General features: G+C 34.5%; 1 pseudogene; it reads right to left on the bottom strand.

Annotated features, from left to right (window-relative positions):
• Nucleotides 1-2,475: 2,475 nt before the first annotated feature.
• LOC150021283 (large ribosomal subunit protein P1 pseudogene) lies at nucleotides 2,476-2,778 on the bottom strand (annotated as a pseudogene).
• Nucleotides 2,779-12,899: the final 10,121 nt, after the last annotated feature.

Below are 12,899 nucleotides of genomic sequence, written 5' to 3'. Positions count from 1 at the left end.
CCTTCTGCCCCTACTGGTGACACTTGAGAGGCTCAAGGACCATAAAAAGTAACCATCTGACACTGAAGAAGCTAATTGGAAACAGATTGTATATTTCATCCACACAAATGAGTTTGGAAATACCCAGGTGGCCAAATGGTATCTCTTTTATCCCTTGCCCAAAATTCAGCCCAAACTCTCCATAAGATCACTCATTAGGACAAAAAAATCTTAGAAGTCTCTTCTGCAAATACAAGTGTTTAAGACATTTTATTCATTTGAAATTAGATTTTATTAGGTTTCCTAAATCTTATGGTTATAAATACATTATAATTACACGCATGTTCTCTCACTGCCTTAAAATTGTCCCTTGTAACAGGACCAGTGCCATCTATTATCAGAATAGATGTCTCCCACATGAGGAATTCCCTTTCACTGATAAAGTCATTCAAGGAAGCCAATGATTCTTTCTTGTTCTCCCAAATTATGTTATCTTTATCACCCTCATTCATCTGAAATAATAGAGAGAACTACTAGATTATTAAAAGTAAAACTTGCTAAACTAACAGGAAAAACTCAGTCTCATCTATTACCTAAAATTTTACCCTTATTTTTTCCCTTTAAGTCTGATTATCTTTCATTCCACTTTCTTTGGGTTGGACCAACTGCCCCCTAAAAAACAACTGGATGACCCATAAACATTTCCTGTTTCCTGGGATCTCAAATACTCTGAACTACCCAGTTCAGATATTTGAAGATACCACAAGGAACTGATTAAGTATGAACACACTTATCATGAATAGGTTGACGTTGCTTTTCCTCCAGTATATAGAGACTTTTCTCCTTTGGAAACATCTCACTGGAATGCTAATTTAAAAACTTATTAGAAGTGCCCTTACACATTACACTTCTTACCACTAATATTGCTCCCAGACACAGAGGGTCCAACTCTAGATTCATGTTTCTCAACTAAAAAGATATAAAAGCTACTTGAATAAAATTTCACCTCAGTTAGAAACCTGAAACTAAGGTTTTGTTGAGAGTCCTAAGGAAGCAGACCATGAAGGAGACAGCTTTTTGTAGAAGTTTGCACCAAGCAGATGACATTACAAGGTGGTTAGCTTCAATCTAAGACACTGAAATAAGACCCCACAAATTTCTTGTCTACTTTCTATTCTCGCCATTTTATTGTCCTTTGTTAAATCTCATTTCATCTCTATTCCTTTCAGCAGCATTTTTGCTGCCCACATAAACTACAGCTTTCCATAATGAGCTTTAGTTTGTATTGTCTTCTCCTTTCCTTCATCCAACTTGTTCATCTTGTATTAATTCCCCCGAACCTTTAAGGACCCAAAGATTTCCTTCATTCAACTCACAGCACATTCTCACAATTGTACTATTGATTAGTGATTTTGTATTGCATTCTTTTAAAAACTTCTAGTTTACTCCTAATTTCTATATCTGTCTTAGAAGATTCTGAAGTTACTACTTAGAGATACTTGAGATTTTCTGTCTACAACTTCAAAAGAAATGCACTTCAACCACAATACTTCCCCCAAAAGGGGAGGCTCATATGAATTCCCAAATGCAAATCCATGAGATAGTTTAATAAACACTGGATAACCCTTATGAGATATGATATATTTGTGGTAGCTGTGTCTATTGGTGTCTGCCTGCACTCATCAATTTCTGAATAGGAAAGGAGAAATCTGGGCCCACAGAGACAGAGAGGTTTCCTGTTCTGAGTCCACAATTGAGTCCTTTTTCCTGTTCCATCTGCCTACTATAAAGTCTTTGCATGAAAGAGAAGATCCTTGGACTATAGAGTCAAAATGCTTCCTGGGGTGCGCTGCCTGCTATAGCTGGGTTTGTCTTGCTTTTTCTGCTGATCTATCTACCTCTGTATTTTTTGGAGAACATGGGAATTTCACATTTGGTATGGAAGTGTATTATTTCACTTGTACATTTAATTTTGGTGAAGCTTTTAATTCCACCTGATATTTCTAGAGGAATTCTCATTTCAGTCCAAGGGAAGATTAAGTCTGCTTAGGCTTCCTTCTCTTTCTAGTACCAAAGTTTGGAAACACTGGTTTTGTGTGGTCTTCTGTTGGTAAGGAGATGAAAGATGTGCTGTTCATCCAGTGTCTGGGTCCACAATCAGTCTGCCTTCAGTTTTTAGTTTTTATATTGTTGTTTCTTACACTACTTCCTGGATTTATAATTGTAATTACCAGGTGAGAGCCAGGAAAAATGGATGTATATAATTGGTTTGATCTCACCATAACTTTCTAAAATAAATAGGTTCTTTTAAGTCATTTAAAACATACATTGTACAGTGTATAGAGATGACTAGTCCTTCCTTTTTGAAATTTTCATTTTCCTTTTTTGCATAGCACTAAAATACACTTTTTTCCTTTCTTTTAGAGTTCAGCTTTTTATTGAATGTGTTACAAAAGAGGGTTAAGAAAAAAAATCATCATCAGTCTTTTCAGATTCTTATTGCTTTGCTTCCACTTTCTTTTCCTTTCCCTCAGCTGGATTAGTGGCAGTGGAGGGGGCAGGACCTCCTGCTGGTGCAGCACCAGCTGCTAGGGCAGGTCCACCAGCCCCTACATTACAGATGAGACTCCCCATGTTGACAGTGGCCAGAGCTTTTGCAAACAAACCTAGCCAGAAAGGTTCAACATTTATACCAGCTGCTTTAATGAGGACATTGATCTTATCCTCTTTCACTGTCACCTCATCATCCTGCAGGATAAGGACCAAATAGATGCAGGCAAGCTCCAAGATTGAGGCCATGGTGTGAGAGAGTGCTGGGTGAGTGCTGCTGGGAGCGGTGCAAGTCACTGAATAAAGTGAGGGCCTCAACCCAAGGTGGCCTTAGCTTCCTCGGAAGAACCGTGCACCTTAGCAGCAGCTGGGGAAAGCTAAAATATACTTTCCCCCCCTGTTTTCTTCAAGGCAATTATTCGTTTCCTTTTTGGGTCATCTTTGTGGCCAATATTTTATTTATTTATTTATTTCTATTTTTATTTATTTATTTTAAGATTTTACTTATTTATTTATTTATTTTAGAGAGGGAGAGAAAGGAAGAAAGAAAGGGAGAGAAACATCAATGTGTAGGAGAAACATTGACCCATGCCTGTTGTACTCCCCCAGTTGGGAGCCTGGCCTGCAACCCAGGCATGTGTCCTGACTGGGAATTGAACCAGCCACCCTTTGATTTGCAGGCCAGCACTCAATCCACTGAGCCACACCAGTCAGGGCTGTGGTCAATATTTAAATAGAGATATTCCAGAAAGAATAGTTTTGTCTCTTTTGTATAATTGTGCTATGTTTTATTTCTTGACCACATTTTGTCCACAGTTTTTAATTATTACCATAATTTATAATAAATTATAATTTTTTCTGTCCCTAATATTATTTTTTATAGCTTATTGTTGGAAATAGTTAGATGACTGTGCCAAGGATTTGACAAAATCAATACAGGGGTGGGAAAAAGTAGATTCATAAAGAACTCTGTGACAAATGTGCTTGAGTATAGCAAGTAGACCACAGAATGTGTAAATAATAAAGGTCGGCAATTTGAGTACTTATAAGATTGTACCTAAGTGCACTATGCCATTGTGAAATTCTTTTGAGTTAATAAAATTATTGTAGTAATCATCACCTACATGTTTTTTTTTTCTATACGAACTACTGTAAAACTACTTTTGTCCACCCCTATATGCTTAAATTTTTACTCAGTAGCTATTCTACTTCTTGTCCTTCTCCTTATACTTCCTAAAGAATAAAACTGAATAATGTTCTTTGTAATGTTATTGTTGCTTCTAATAATTCCCCATTAAGTTTATTGGCTTGAACTAGTCAAATAATCATTATCATGCTCAGAGTATTCTGTGATATCTTTTCAACTGCTCTTCTTATATCCACTCTCTTCCTTGTGTAATTCTCCCTTCATCCTATCACCTCAATTAAGTAATGGCACATCTTATGGAGACTATTCCAGTCTCAAATGTCCATACATACCTCAGTTTTCCTTATCTTTACACTCTACTCAAATCATTTATTTCTGATCATTTTCTAATTAATATAATATGTACAAGTCTATATATTTTATATACTCATACTCAAGTCCCAATTTAAATATTGTTTTTAATAGCTACAAACTTTCCATAATACCCAAAACTGAAGTTATTTCTTTTCACTTATATTACATGGTAAATAGAAAGTCTTATTTGCTGTGCGTGTTTCTATTTTGTCACTTACAGGAGAAATCTTAGATTTATATATCTATCATAATATTATGAAATAGAGGTCTTATTCAGGCTTGTATTCAAACCATTCTAGCACATGTTTACATAAAAATAAGCTAAATCATCAGTTTTAAAACTATATAGTCAGTATCTTTAAGTATATTATGGCAATTTAACTATGTTAGAAATTATAATTTTATTCCTTTTCTCAAATTTTTACTAAATGTCAACTTTTCATACAAGTGGTACATAAACAATTTAAGAAAATTTAGATCAAGAAGGAAATAAGGAAAACTATCATTCTATTTTTTCATACTGGAATGTAAAGCTCTTTGTAGTTATAGTTGACATAAAATATTGTATTAATTTCATATATACAACATAGTAATTTGACATTTATTTTCCTTACAAAGTGATCATTATGAGAAGTCTTAACCATCTATTATCATACAAAGTTTTTGCAATATTGACTGGGTACAAAAATAATTTACCATTAACTTTTTAAATTACATTTGTATTGGTACAGATGAACATGAAATATAACTCAGAAGGAACTAAAGACAATTGGTATTCTTTCTCAAAAGAACATATTTTTTACTGACTTTTAAATTCGACTTTAATGCACAGTCTACCAAACAAAAGCATGCCTGTGTATGTGTTTCCCCCTCTATCATTCTTTCTCTGGTTTGTTTACACACATTGTATCAAAAGTTACAAAATGTTTTTACCTTACTTTGTTCCTTAAAATATATATCCTGGGGATTCTTCTATAGCAATAAATATAGAGCTTAATTTGTTTTAATAGATTAATAATATTAATATTGAATATATATTATGTAGTTATAATTTATTTAACCTGTACCTATGCCTTATTCTGGGCATATAGGTTTCAATATAATTTGATATTGCAAATAGTAATACATTGACTATTTCATCAAGACTGTGTATGGTCAGAAATTACCCTTCTTTCAGATTTATAGTTTATCATGCTGCCGTTTTGTGGACGTTAGCAGAAGATATGGGACTCAGGTTAAATACATTACTCACAGCAGTAGCAGTAGTCAGATCATTGGTACTTGCACTAATTCCCAGTCCACCTGCTCACAAAAGGTGGTGTAAAGAGGGTCAGGTGATACCTGCAAACTGTGGAAGGTGTTACAAGAGAAGAACACTGAATTTAATAATCACAGTCTGCCTAAATTTTGCCCCGGAGGGAGACACTATCTTTCTTATACTGAACAGTAAACAAAACTGACATTTGTTCTGGAGGAAATATCTCTATTTTCCAATACTGTTCCCTACACAAAGTTCCTCGAAGAGATAGTCTGGAACAAAAGGCTGTCAGTGACTCTGATCACAATATATGTGGAAATGTAAAATCTATGAAGGGCTGTCTCCTGATATGTCACATGTATTTTTAACTGAAGGGTACATTTCCAGTAATGAAAATGCTAAGTTCCACTTAAAATGTTTTATTTTAGACATGTTCAAATTCTTCTTTATTTTTATTTTTATTTTTGGCCATCATCATTTATCCTTCCTGCAACCTCTTTCAGCTCCACCCCACTCCCACAATTACCACACTGTTGTCCATGTTCATGAGTTCTCTCTCTCTCTCCTTTTTTCCTTTTTGGTCAATAGTAATGTATAGTGTACACTCTCTCCAGCAATATTAAATCCCTTAAATTCAGGGATTTACCAAACTTAATCTTTAAAAAATATAGATTTATTTAACAAATAACTTTATATTAGATTAAGGTATATAATATAATGATTTGATTTTTGTATATATTTTTAAATAATTACTATAATAAGTATAGTTAACATGCATAACTAACATAGATATAATTTTTGTCTTGTGATGAAAGTTTTACAAATTATTGTTTTAGCAACTTACAAATATATATTATTAACTTCAGTCACCATGTTGTACATTATTACAGCCTCATAACTTATTTTATAGCTGGAAACTTGTATTTTTTTACCTCTTTTATCCAATTTACCTATCCCCATCCCACTTCAGGCAAAAGTTAATCTATTATTTGTATCTAGGAACTTTTTTTTTTTATTCCACATATAATTGTGATCATACAGTAATTATCTATGTCTAACTTATTTAACTTAGCATAATTCCTTCATGGCCCATTCATGTTGTTTCATATGATGAGAGTTTATTCTTTTTTATTTCTGAAGTATGTGTGTGTGTTGGGGGTGGTGGTGTCTGATAGTCTGTCCAGAAAATGCCCAGCCATTGTTAATATATCAGAACAGTTTATGCAACATCAATGTAAGCTGGCAGCCAAGGAGAGTTGGCTGGAATGACGACTCCCCTGTACTAATCAATGGGGGTGATAAACATCATTGCGTGAGCATGTGTACTGTGTGGCCATCACATTCAAAATGACTGAGTAGAGAAACGAAGCTGCATCAAATTTTGCATTAAGCTTGAACATTCCTCTGCAGAAACTATTGCAACTGGCGATTGGCAGCTTCATCATGACAACATACCTCCTCATGCATCACATCTTATGCAGAGTTTTCTGGCAAAACATAAAATCACCCAGGTGACTCACCCCCCTATAGCCCAGATGTGGTGCCCTATGACTTCTGGCTTTTCCCCAGACTAAAATCATTTTTGAAAAGGAAGATATTTCAAACCCTAGATGAAATTCAGGAAAATATGATGGGGCAGCTGATGGTGCTTGGGAGAACTGTGTGAGGTCCCAAGGTGCCTACTTTGAATGAGACTTAAGTGTCACTGTCTTTTATTTTTTTAATTTACTTATTTTTAGATAGAGGGGAAGGGAGAGAGAGAAAGGGAAAGAAACATCAATGGGTGGTTGCTTCTCGTGTGCCCCCATCTGAGGACCTGGCCCACAACCCAGGCATATGCCCTGACTAGGAATCAAACCAGTGACCTTTGGTTCACAGGCCAGTATTCAATCCACTGAGCCACACCAACCAGGGCCTAGGTGTCATTGCCTTATGTACAATGTTTCTTGTATCTTGTATCTTCTTCAATAAATGTACATATTTTTTTGTATTACATGGCTGAATACCTTTTGGACAGACCTCATATGAAAGAAATCATATGATATTTGTCTTTCTATGACTGGCTTATTTCACTTAGCATGATGTGCTCCAGGTCCATTCATACTGAAGCAAAGGACAACTTTTTCTTCTTTTTTATTGATAAGTAGTACTCGATTGTGTAAATGTCCCATAGTCATTTTATCCTTTTATCTACTGATGGACAATTGGGTTGCTTCCAAGTCTTGGTGAATGTAAATATAACCACAATGAATATAGGGGTGTTGATGTTTTTTCAAATTAGTATTTTTGGTTTCTTTGGATATATTCCCCAAAATAGAATAGCTGGATCAAAAAGCAGATTTATTTTTAATTTTTTGAGGTATCTCCATACTGTTTTCCACAGTGTCTGCACCAGTCTGCATTCCCACCAACGGTGCACTAGGGTGCCCTTTTCTCCACATTGTCACCAACACTTGTTGTTTGTTGATTTATTAATGATAGGCATTCTGTCAGGTTTAAGTTGATATCTTGTTCTGGTTTCAATTTGTATTTCTCTGGTGATTAGGGATGTTGAGCATCTTTTCATATGTTTATTGTCCATCTGTATGTCCTCTTTGGAGAAGTGTCTATTCAGGTGTGTTGCAAAAATTTTATTTATATTGTTTTTTTTTGTTTGTTTTTTGTTTTTGTTTTTTTTTATTTTTTTGTAAGTTCTTTATAAATTTTATTTGGTGTTTTTATGTAAGTCCTTTATAAATTTTGGATAATAACCTCTTATCAGATGAATTGGCTAATATATTCTCCCATTCCATTGGTGGTCTTTTCATTTTGGTTTTTTTTTTTTCTTTTTTTTAATGTTTTTTATTGATTATATTGTTACAACAGTTCCAGTTTTCTCCCCCTTGTTCCCCTCCACCCAGCACCCCCCTCCCCCAGCAATCCCCCCCAAGTCCATACCCCTGGTTCATAAAAATTAACTATCCCCCCCCCTCTCAAATATTAGGACCCTTTGTAATCTTGTAAAGGACAATGGGCGAAGGTCTCAAGCTCCTCTAGCTGCTTCAAGCTGGACATGGTCATCGTCCTACCTACCCTTGGGTCCAGAAAACCCTAATAAGAGTGGGGGTGTGGAGGGGAGGGTGGCCTTCCCACATGGGGAAGGATCGTGCAGACTCCAGGTCAGTTGGCTATCTCCGGTCAACAGCATGCTTGGTTTAACAGGCTGGTGTCCTTGTTGTGTTCTGGGGGCAACAGATTTGGTGAAAAGGGTTAAAAGACATCATTCAATCCATAACTACTAGATGACAAAAGGCAGGGATTAATTTTTCAATGTTCCATATTAGGGAAAAAAAAAAAAGCTTCTTTGTAAGAAGGTGTGCTAGGCACATCTCGCCTGTCCAAAACCCTTTTGCCCATTATACTTAGTTTGGGCTGAGGTAAATAGTTTAGGTTTTTTCCCCCTCTCAGACCTCTGGGCCTTTTCTGTCCAAGCCATTGGGATAGAAAAGAGAAACCCGTTTTAAAGTGAAGCCCACAGACCACCCCATTCTTCCCCAACCCAGCCATTTAGTTCAGCCAAACCGTTGAGTCTCAGGAGGCAGCGCTGCAGAGAGGATTAAGTGAGGCTTATGCGTACAGATAATCACTCAGGTAATGCGATCATTGGCTTATGTCCTTTGTTGATGGTGTCCTTTGCTGTGCAAAAATCTTTTAGTTTGAAGTTGTCCCAGTTGTTTATTTTTTTCTCTTGTTTCCCCTGCCTGGAGTGATATATCAGAAAATATACTGTTAGAAGCAATGTCCAAAATTTTACTGTCAATGTTTCCTTCTGGGATTATAATGGTTTCAGGTCTAATGTTTAAGTTTTTAATCCGTTTTGAATTTATTCTTATTGATGGTATAAGAAGGTAGTCTATTTTAATTTTTCTGCATGTATCTGTCCAATATTCCTAACAGCATTTATTGAATAAATAATCTTTAGCCTTTGTCAAATAATAATTGACTATAAAGCTGTAGGTTATTTCTGGGCTCTCTATTCATTCCATTGGTCTATGTGTCTATTTTTTGCCAGTACCATTCTGTTTTGATTACTATGACCTAGTATAGTTTGGTATCAGGTAGCGTGGTTTCTCTAACTTTGTTCTTTTCCAGGATTGGTGTTTTATGCAGGGTCTTTTGTGGTTCCATATAAATTTTTGAAATATTTGTTATAATTCTAGATCTTGAAAAGAATTGCATTGAATCTATGGATTGCGTGTGTAGCATGGAATTTTAATGATATCAGTTCTTCCTATCCATGAACATAGTATGTGTGTATCCACTTATCTGTATCTTCTTAAATTTCTTCAGTGTCTTGTAATTTTCCAAGTTCAGGTCTCTTACATCTTTGGATACATTTATTCCTGGGTATTTTTATTCTTTCTGAAGCAATTGTAAATGGGATTGTTTTCTTAATTTCCCCTTATGTTAGTTCATTATTTGCATATAAAAATACAATTGATTTCTGGATATTGATTTTGTAATCTGCTACTTTTCTTAATTCATTTATCATTTCTAGTAGTTTCTTGGTGGGATCTTTGGGGTTTTCTATGTACAGAATCATGTCATCTGAAAGTAATAAGTTACTTTTTTCTTTCCAATCTGGATGACTTTTATTCCTTTTTCTTTTTTGATTGCTATGGCTAGGACTTCCAGTGCTATGTTGAATAAGAGAGGTGAATGTGGTCATCCCTGTCTTGTTCCTGATCTTAAGAGGAAGGTTGGGAGTTTATTCCCATTGAGTATGATGCTGGCAGTGGATTTGTCACATATGGTCTTTATTATGTTTAGGTATGTTCCCTCTGTTCACACTTTACTGAGAGTTTTTTATCATTAAGTGTGTTCTGGATTTTATCAAATGCTTTTTCTGCATCTCAATATGATTATGTGTTTTTTATATTTCTTTTTGGTTATGTGGTGAATCACATTTATTGATTTGTGAATATTGTACTACCTTGCATTTCCCAAATAAATCCCACTTGATCATTATGTATGCTACTTATGATGTATTAGTTGGTTTGGTTTGCTAATATCTTGTTGAAGATTTTAGCGTCTATATGCATCCAATATATTGTCTAATAATTTTTTTTTTTGTTATGTCTTTATCTGGTTTTGGAATTAGGATAATGCTGGCCTTACAGAATGAGTTTAGGAGCCTCTCCTCCTCTTGAATTTTTTGAAATAGTTTGAGAAGCAATGGTGTTAGTTCTTCTCAAAATGTTTGATAAAATTCACCTGTATAGCCATACAGTCCAGGGCTTTTGTTTTATGTGAGATTTTTGATTAGTGCTTCAATTTCACAAGGTATAATCTGTTTTTTCAGATTCTCTAATTCTTCCTGATTTAATTTTGGATGATTGTATGTTTCTAGGAATTTATCCATTTCATCTTGGTTGTCCAGTTTGTTGGCATATTGTTTTTCATAACATTTTCTTATACCCCTTTGTATTTCTTTGGTGTCTGTTGTTACTTATCCTTTTTCATTTCTCATTCTATTTATCTGGTACCTTTTCCTTTTTCTTGATGAGTCTGGTTAAAGTTTTGTGAGTCTTGTTTATCTTTTCCAAGAAACAACTCTTGGATCCATTGATCTTCTGTATCATTTTTTTTTATTTCTGCTCCGGTCTTTATTATTTTGTTTCTTCTACTCTCTTGTAGTTCTTTTTCAACTTCCTTTAAGTATAAAGTTAGATTGTTTATTTAGCTTTTTTTCTGTTTGTTTTTTGAGATAGTCCTGAAATGTTATGAACTTCCTTCTGAGGATTGCTTTCCTTGTGTCCCAAATATTTTGGATTGTTTTTCTTTATTTGTTTCAGGTATCTATTGATTTCTTCCTTGATTTCATTGTTTATCCATTCATTGTTTAATAACATGTTATTTAGCTTCTATGTCTTTGTGTGTTTTTCAGTGTTTTTCTTTAGATTGATTTCTAGCTTCATATTGTTGTGATCAGAGAAAATGCTTGATATAATTTTAATCTTCTTAAATTTATTGAGACTTGTTTTGTATCCTAACATGTAGTCTATTCTAAAACAAACAAACAAACAAACAAAAAACATTCCATGTGTACTTTAAAAGTATATATATTCTGCTGATTTGGGGTGAAAAGCTCTGAAGATATTAATTAAATCTATTTGATTTAATGTTTCATTCAAGTCCACTGTCTCCTTGTTCATTTTCTGTCTGGAAGCACTGTCCATTGAAGTCAATGGGGTGTTAAAATTCCCTTCTACGATATATTTCTGTTGATCTGTTTGTTTATGTCCATCAAGATTTGCTTTATATACTCCTATTTTGGGTGTATAAATGTTTACTAGGGTTATATCCTCTTCTTAAATTGTTCTCTTTATCATTATGTAATGTCTTTCTGTGTCTCTTACTATAGCCTTAGTTTTAATGTCTTTCTTGTTGGATATAAGTAATGCTACTCCAGTTTCTTTTCCTTTCTATTTATATTAAATATCTTTTTCCAGCCCTTTACTTTTAGTCTGTGTGCATATTTTGACCTAAGGTCAAATATCTTGGCCTATGTCCCACAATGCCTTTGACTGGCTTTGGGTTATAACAATCCATAACTCCCTCTGCTGGGCCAAGGTGCATGCAAAAAGAATTGAACTGTGCACTTACATCTGCTTTTACCAGAACTTGACCCAAGGGAGGGTCAGCTAAAGTCTCAGAGCTCCCAGAGATCCACCTTAGTTGTTAAACTTAATCACTGAGATAACCTCCAGTGGTACTTAGCAACCAGGCTAATTCCTGTGGGCTGGGCTATTGCTTTCCCTCAGGCTGATGCCACTTGCAGAAGAGTTCTCTGACTAAGAAAAAATGGCCTGCACAGTATGGGGAAATGACTCAGCATACGCATCCTGGCAGCTGTTCTTTATCATTTGCAAAGGAGTTTACTTCTTAGTTTGCTTAACCTTTTTTCAAAAATATTAAATTTTATCAAATTTTTTTCAGAAACATTGAGTGCTATCAAATGGTTCTTCGGTATCTGTTTAGATGATCATATAATATTCCTTATTATATTGATAGTATAGTCAAACAAATCACTTGGTTTTCATATGTCAAATGAAAATAAATGTATGAGATAAAGCTCATTTGATCATCCTGTATTATATATATATATTTTTTATTATAAATTTAATGGCTAAATTTGTGTTAAGAATGTGCAGTAAGTCCTCATTTAACACTGTGGATAGGTTCTTGGAACTGCAGCAAAATGTCATCTAACAAAACCAGTTTTACTATAAGATGATTGATATAAATAAAAGTTAAGTTTCTACAGCATCTGACTAACATTATAGCTGAAATGACATTGAATGAAACAATGTTATTTAAGGACCTGCTGTATGCATCTATATTCATAGAGAATGCTTATGTAATTGTTTTATTGGTAATACTTATATCTGACTTTCATGTTAGGATAATGCTTGTCTCAGTATAAATTGGGAAGTTTTTTCTTCTTTTATTTGCATGTTAAGCTGGCATTTGATTCTTTCTTAAATGCTCATAAAATTCACCAAAAAATATATGTTGGCATGGATTTTTTCTTTTTAGGAAAGTGTTTAAGCAAAAATTCAGTGGCTTGAT

This window comes from Furipterus horrens, unplaced genomic scaffold, assembly GCF_987537825.1.
Source record: "Furipterus horrens unplaced genomic scaffold, mFurHor1.1.pri manual_scaffold_1, whole genome shotgun sequence".
NCBI classification, from domain to species: Eukaryota; Metazoa; Chordata; class Mammalia; order Chiroptera; family Furipteridae; genus Furipterus; species Furipterus horrens.
Note: the sequence above shows the minus strand (reverse complement) of the source record. Positions and strands in the feature narration are given on the sequence as shown.